This window comes from Zingiber officinale, chromosome 9A (assembly GCF_018446385.1).
Source record: "Zingiber officinale cultivar Zhangliang chromosome 9A, Zo_v1.1, whole genome shotgun sequence".
Classification (NCBI taxonomy): Eukaryota; Viridiplantae; Streptophyta; class Magnoliopsida; order Zingiberales; family Zingiberaceae; genus Zingiber; species Zingiber officinale.
In genome coordinates this window covers 105,917,288-105,923,506 of record NC_056002.1, presented here as the reverse complement: position 1 = coordinate 105,923,506, position 6,219 = coordinate 105,917,288, and the positions used below count along the sequence as shown (strand labels likewise).

The 6,219-nt window shown below is 37.3% G+C and overlaps 1 non-coding gene across 1 annotated transcript; it reads left to right on the top strand.

The window, feature by feature from the left end:
* The first annotated feature begins 5,079 nt into the window (after positions 1–5,079).
* Positions 5,080–5,185, top strand: LOC122021997. The gene has a single exon (XR_006122748.1). It is a non-coding gene; the product is annotated as a small nucleolar RNA R71 (small nucleolar RNA).
* The last annotated feature ends 1,034 nt before the right edge of the window (positions 5,186–6,219 follow it).

Below are 6,219 nucleotides of genomic sequence, written 5' to 3'. Positions count from 1 at the left end.
GAGCATGCTCTCACGCCCAACGACCTTTCCAAGTCGGTGTCCCAGACTCTCGCCCCAGTGCGAGTTATAAGCGAGCATGTTCTCATGTCCAACGACCTTTCCAGGTCGGTGTCCCAGACTCTCGTCCCAGTGCGAGTTATAAGTGAGCATGCTCTCACGCCCAACGACCTTTCTAGGTCAGTGTCCCAGACTCTCGCCCTAGTGCTAGTTATAAGTGAGCATGCTCTCATGCCCAACGACCTTTCCAGGTTGGTGTCCCAAACTCTCGCCCAAGTGCGAGTTATAAGTGAGCATGCTCTCACATCCAAAGACCTTTCCAGCTCGGTCTCCCAGACTCTCGTTCCAGTGCAAGTTATAAGTGAGCATGCTCTCACGCCCAATGACCTTTCTATGTCGGTGTCCCAGACTCTCGTCCCAGTGCGATGTTGTCTCTCCGCAAGTGTACAGAAATATCACAAGTAATATAAAAGATTATCGTATCCACAGAGACTGGATTAAGCACTAAGAATATCTCAACACGAATTAGCTAAACAGCAATTCAATGAGTTAACAAGTACAAAGTAAATCTACAAAGGTAAAGATACAAATGAAAGGATAGGAAACAAGAATAAGGGTAATGATAAAGGATATTCTAGAGGTTTTGGTTTCTTTGTATGGTTATTCAATGTAAATGATCTACCAAATCTTATTCCTCAATTGTCCATCATTTGTAGAAGGTTATCGGTTCTCTCTTGCAATAGACAACCGACCTATGACTGAAATCTACACCTAGATTGATCAATTAGGAATGAATCTATGTTGTCCTTACACAAGCTTGCCTATCACATGCACCCCTCGGATAATCAACATAAGAATTCATCTCTTATCAAACACATCTAGATATAAAGATTAATGCACAAATCTATCCTACCCCCTTGAATAACCTAATTTCCCCTTCAAAATGATCCCTCAAACGTCCTTACACGAACATGTTCCTGTCACGAAGATCCCTCAGAAAATTGAATGAGGAATTACCTCTACAAGATCCACAAGATATCCAATCCCTCAATCAAGCATGGTAATTAGGCACAATTACAACATTCCACACAAGATCAAATAGATACAAAACAAGATAAAATCATAGAAATGGGAAATTGGCATATCCACAAGAGTTTTACATCAAGATATCCTTAAAAATACTCCCTCCATCCTAGAACAAAAGATCTACTCCATAAATCGAAGAAAGAATCTGAAAGAAAGAAATATTACAAGCATTCTTGATCCCCCAAATCCAAGAAAAGAGAAAAAGAAAACTTATCTACAAAGAAGAACGATTTTCGGATCCAATCCCACGATCTTGGAGTCGAATCGGTGAAGATCCTCCCTAGAATCGCCAGAAAATCCCTCCAAGATGAAGGGAAATTGCCCAAATCTCGCTTTCTCCCAAAGGGGAGAAGATCCCCTTTCAATTCATGAAGGAAGCCTTATATAGAGGGAAGGCTTAGGAGCCACACGACCCCGTGGCACGACCGTGTGAGGTTCACATGGCCAGAACCACTCTCCTCTCTGCCATCCTTACACGGTCGTGTGTGAGACATGGCCGTGACAAACATCTACCATGACCCTCCTACACGGTCGAGTAGATCTAAACGGCCTAAGCTGCCTCTACCTCTAGAAACATGGCACGGTCGTGTGGTGCACACGGTCGACACTCTCTTGCCCACTGAAAAACTCACACGGTCGTGTGGTATACACGGCCGAAGCTTCTCTGGTCTCTGGAAAACTTACATGGGCATGTGGTGTACACGGCCTAGGCTTCATTGGGCTTCAAAACTTGGCACGACCATGTGAGGTTCACACGGCCAAGCCATCTTCCTTCTCTGCTGCAGCTACACAACCTCTCATCTCTACATGACCTAGGCAACCCCCCATGGCAGGGTCGTGTATGGTTCAGGTAAGGTGTCTTCTTCCATTGCTTTGCTCGTAGATTTGGCCTTGAACATGCATTCTTCACCAAATTTGACTCCTACGTACAGAAAATACACAAAAGTAGATCTCCGAACAAAAAGAGTAAATATGCTAAAAGGAAAGTTGGAAGTACAAACATACGTAGACAAAGCATGTGCAAAATATGTGAATGTGCGTCAAAACATGCTAAACAAGTGTATACAATCTATGCATATCACACCCCCAGACTTAACTTTTGCTTGTCCTCAAGCAAAATGCTACAATCTAAATTCCTATGTTCTACAATATTCTCATATCCCTAATGCATTCTTATAACTCTATCAAAAGGTTTCATTAGTAAGCATGATCATGAAAACAAGTTAAGCTTGGCTCAAGCATAAGTACCCTGTGCACAGTGCAAATAAAACAACTCAAAACTTTTCAAGTTTCAATCTATGCCCTAGTCAAGTCTTCATCAAGTTTGAATTCCTAATGTTTCCACTAATAGACAAGTAACCAGTGATAGATACTTACTTGCCATACACTTGGTTTATATTCCTCAATCAACCCAAGGTCTCAAAGGCGTGCTCAATCTCAAGAGAAGCTAAGCAGTCATTTCCCCAATAACCTAACTCGGTCTCAAAGGGGTGACTAGCTAGATTCCACTCACGACAACTATTTTTTTATATCCCTTATTTACTTTTTTCTTTTACTTTTTTTTCACACTTTTTTTTCATAAGTATTTGCATTGTGCAAATCTTATTCACAAGTGTACTTTTAGCACAAATGTTGGGATATTTTGATCTTTCCAAATGATCTTACATGAGTTGAACCTCATTCAGTAACCAAAATGAAGTTTGAGAAATCACCATGGAAACTAAGTATTAAACAAACAAGATGAATCATGACTATTTCAATGATATCAACCATTCAAGCATCAAGTCAAAGTGAAGTGAAGATAAGATCCTTAAGGTCAAGCCAAAACTAAAACTCATCTCCATAAAATACTTAGCTTATTTCATGCTACCCAAGATAGGGAAAAGAGATACATTAAGCATACTACTAACATCATTTAAAACATCATGAATCTAGATAATGAATGTGCTAACAATTTGCTTTAAGACAAGAAAACATAAAAAAGGAGTTTGATGTTCTCAAGATGTATGCCACAAAAAATCAAAACAAAATGCAAGACATAAGCAAAAACAAAAACAAACAAAGCAAATCAAATGCATCTAATGCATCCCCCCATACTTAAACTTTTCATTGTCCCAATGAAAACTAAAACCAATGTGGAGGAGATTTTAAGAGAAGTTACCAAGTGATGAGCTCCAAATGATTGACATTCATGTTTTTAAAGATACTCCTCCATCCAATACTCATATTCCTCCACAACTTTGAATTCTACAACAATAAGATAGACAAGAAAAATTAAGTAGAGGATACATGTTTATTATAAAGAAAGAATTAAAGACATAAAAGGAAATAAAGAAAATGAACTTGGGTTGTCTCCCAAGAAGCGTTTGTTTAAGGTCATTAGCTCGATCACCTCATTAGATTCATCTAAATCTTGCTCTTAGAGGGGTAAGACATTTCAACACCCTCCTACCAAGGACTCTTATTATTGAGGGAGCTTTCAATATAGGAGTTAAAAAATGAAGTATCGCTCTCTCCATCTTCGTCTTCTTTAAAGTTCTTTCGGGTGGTCGAAGACGGTTCAGATTGAGTTTCCAATTATTAGCCCAAGTGAAATCTACACATGCAAAGAAAATACAAATCTCCCACAAACATATTAGATAAGATAGAGCCATAACCATTTTAAGATAAGCAGAATAAGAAATAAAAACTAAATCACATCCAACAAAGTCAATGATAGGTACCTCTATAAAATTTTTCAAAAGATCACAAGAAATACTAACCTTACTTTGCTGAGAAATACCTAAAATTTCTAAACATGTAGATGTGACTTCCTCTGAATCAAATGATGGTTCTGGCTCTGGCTCAGGTGTTGATGATATCAATGATGGTGATTCTTGAGACTCAACCATATCTACATGAGTCCCTACACATTTGTCCACAACATGCTCAATCCTTGCAACTCTTACAACATCTAAGGATTGTGTGGACAAAGGAGGTGATTCTTGAGATGCTGCTTCTATAACACAGCTCCCTACACATTGTTCCATATCAACATCATCAACACAAATATTAAAAAACAAACCAACATCAATATCCTCAATAGGAGAATCAACTATAAGAGGATCAATAACTTCACTTGCAGTTTTAAGTTGATCTACCACATCCCATTCATCATCTGAAAATTTAATGTCACTACAACACCCTATAAAATTTGGAGGTAGATCTGAAAACTTATTTACCACTGCATTATCTTCACAATCCTCATCTGAAGAGTCTTTATCTTTATACAAATTCAAAAATCTACACTCAACCTTACCAGTGTCACAGAATTTTTTAAAGTCATAGTTCTCATTGACCCCCACTAACCTTTGTGAAAAAGGAACCCTTAGTGAAGGTCTTGGGAAAGGTACTTCTAATTTTCCATATTCCCTTTTAGCTTGTGGAGGAGATTCAACTTGCTTATCTAGTGTTGGTATGATCAATCGTTGAGGGAAAGGTACTTGTGGCATTTGGGAACCTCCTGGAATAATGGAACTGAGTTCATGTGGTCTTCTATTGTTCTTCTCCTCAATTCTAAACATGTCCTTCTTCAGAAGTTCTTCATGATTTTTTTCAATTCTCAACCCAACATCATCACACTTTTCACTAGATCTTGTCTGCGAAGGAGGGGGATCTTCTTTAAACCAATTTGAAACAATACTTTCAATCTTTGCCCCTAAATGTTTGAACTCTCCGTTCTGTGACATGTGATTTGTAAAACTCATAGATGGTCGAGTTACAATTTGTTTGATAGGATCTATAGCATTTATGGCTTGCACTTCTTGAATGTTTGAGGGAGATTTCATCCAACTTATGTTTGACCATTCATGGAGGTTCAATGTCACTTGATCAATTAACATATATGCTTCATCTACACTTTTATCCATAAAAGAACCTCCAGCTGATGAATCCAATAAACTCTTGTCTGAGAAAGAAATTCTCCCATAGAATATGTGTAGAATCAACCATTTTTCAAAACCATGATGAGGGCACTGTCTTTGAAGACTCTTGAATCTATCTCATGCTTCAAACAATGATTCTCCATATGCCTGAGCAAAATTTGTTATGCAATTCCTGATATACACTATTCTGTTTGGAGGGAAAAAATGATTCAGAAATTGCTTCTCCAATTGTTCCCAACTTGTGATGCTTTGAGGATGGAGAGAATATAACCAAGTCCTTGCTTTATCCTTGATACTGAAAGGAAATGCCAATAATGGAACTGCATTTGCTGACACTCCTTCACATTTCACCATATCACAAATCTCTAAAAATATTTCAAGATGCAGATAAGGACTTTCTTATACTTCTCCTCCAAATTTGTGACCTTGTATCATAAAAATTAACTCTGGGTCTAGTTGGAAACTTTCTGCTTCAATTTGAGGTTGCACAATGAGAGATAAAAAGCTTACAGAAAAAGGTGTAGAAAAATTTCTCATGGGCCTGCTTGACATGTTAGTGCTCGTGGATATTGAAGAATCAAAATAAGAAATGAAATGCAATATGAAAAGCAAGAAAGAAAATGCAGAATTTAAATTGCAAGAAAGAAAGTGCATAATGAAAACAAGAAAGAAAAGACAAAAGGAAAAAAGAAAAATATCTAGAATAATTCATATGCCAAGAACAAGATTGCAAGATATGTTTACAAAAGAAAAGAAGAAAGAAACTAAATCAAAAGAGAACAGAGAAAAGTTAGACAAGAATGTTAGAATCAAAATGTATACAAGAAAGGAAAAACTTATGAAAACATAATTCTAAAAGTTAGATTACAACTATGCAAATGAAAAGAGAAATTATGTCTAGTCTAACTCAATTGAAAATCCCTAATGTTATAGCGCAGTTCCCGACAACGGCGCCAAAAACTTGTTGTCTCTCTCCAAGTGTACGAAAATATTGCAAGTAATATAAAAGATTATCGTATCCACAGGGACTAGAATAAGCACTAAGAATATCTCAACGCGAATTAGCTAAACAACAATTCAATGAGTTAACAAGTACAAAGTAAATCTACAAAGGTAAAGATACAAATAAAAGGATAGGAAACAAGAATAAGGGCAATGATAAGGGATGTTCTAGGAGTTTTGGTTTCTTTGTAAGGTTATTCAATGTAAATGA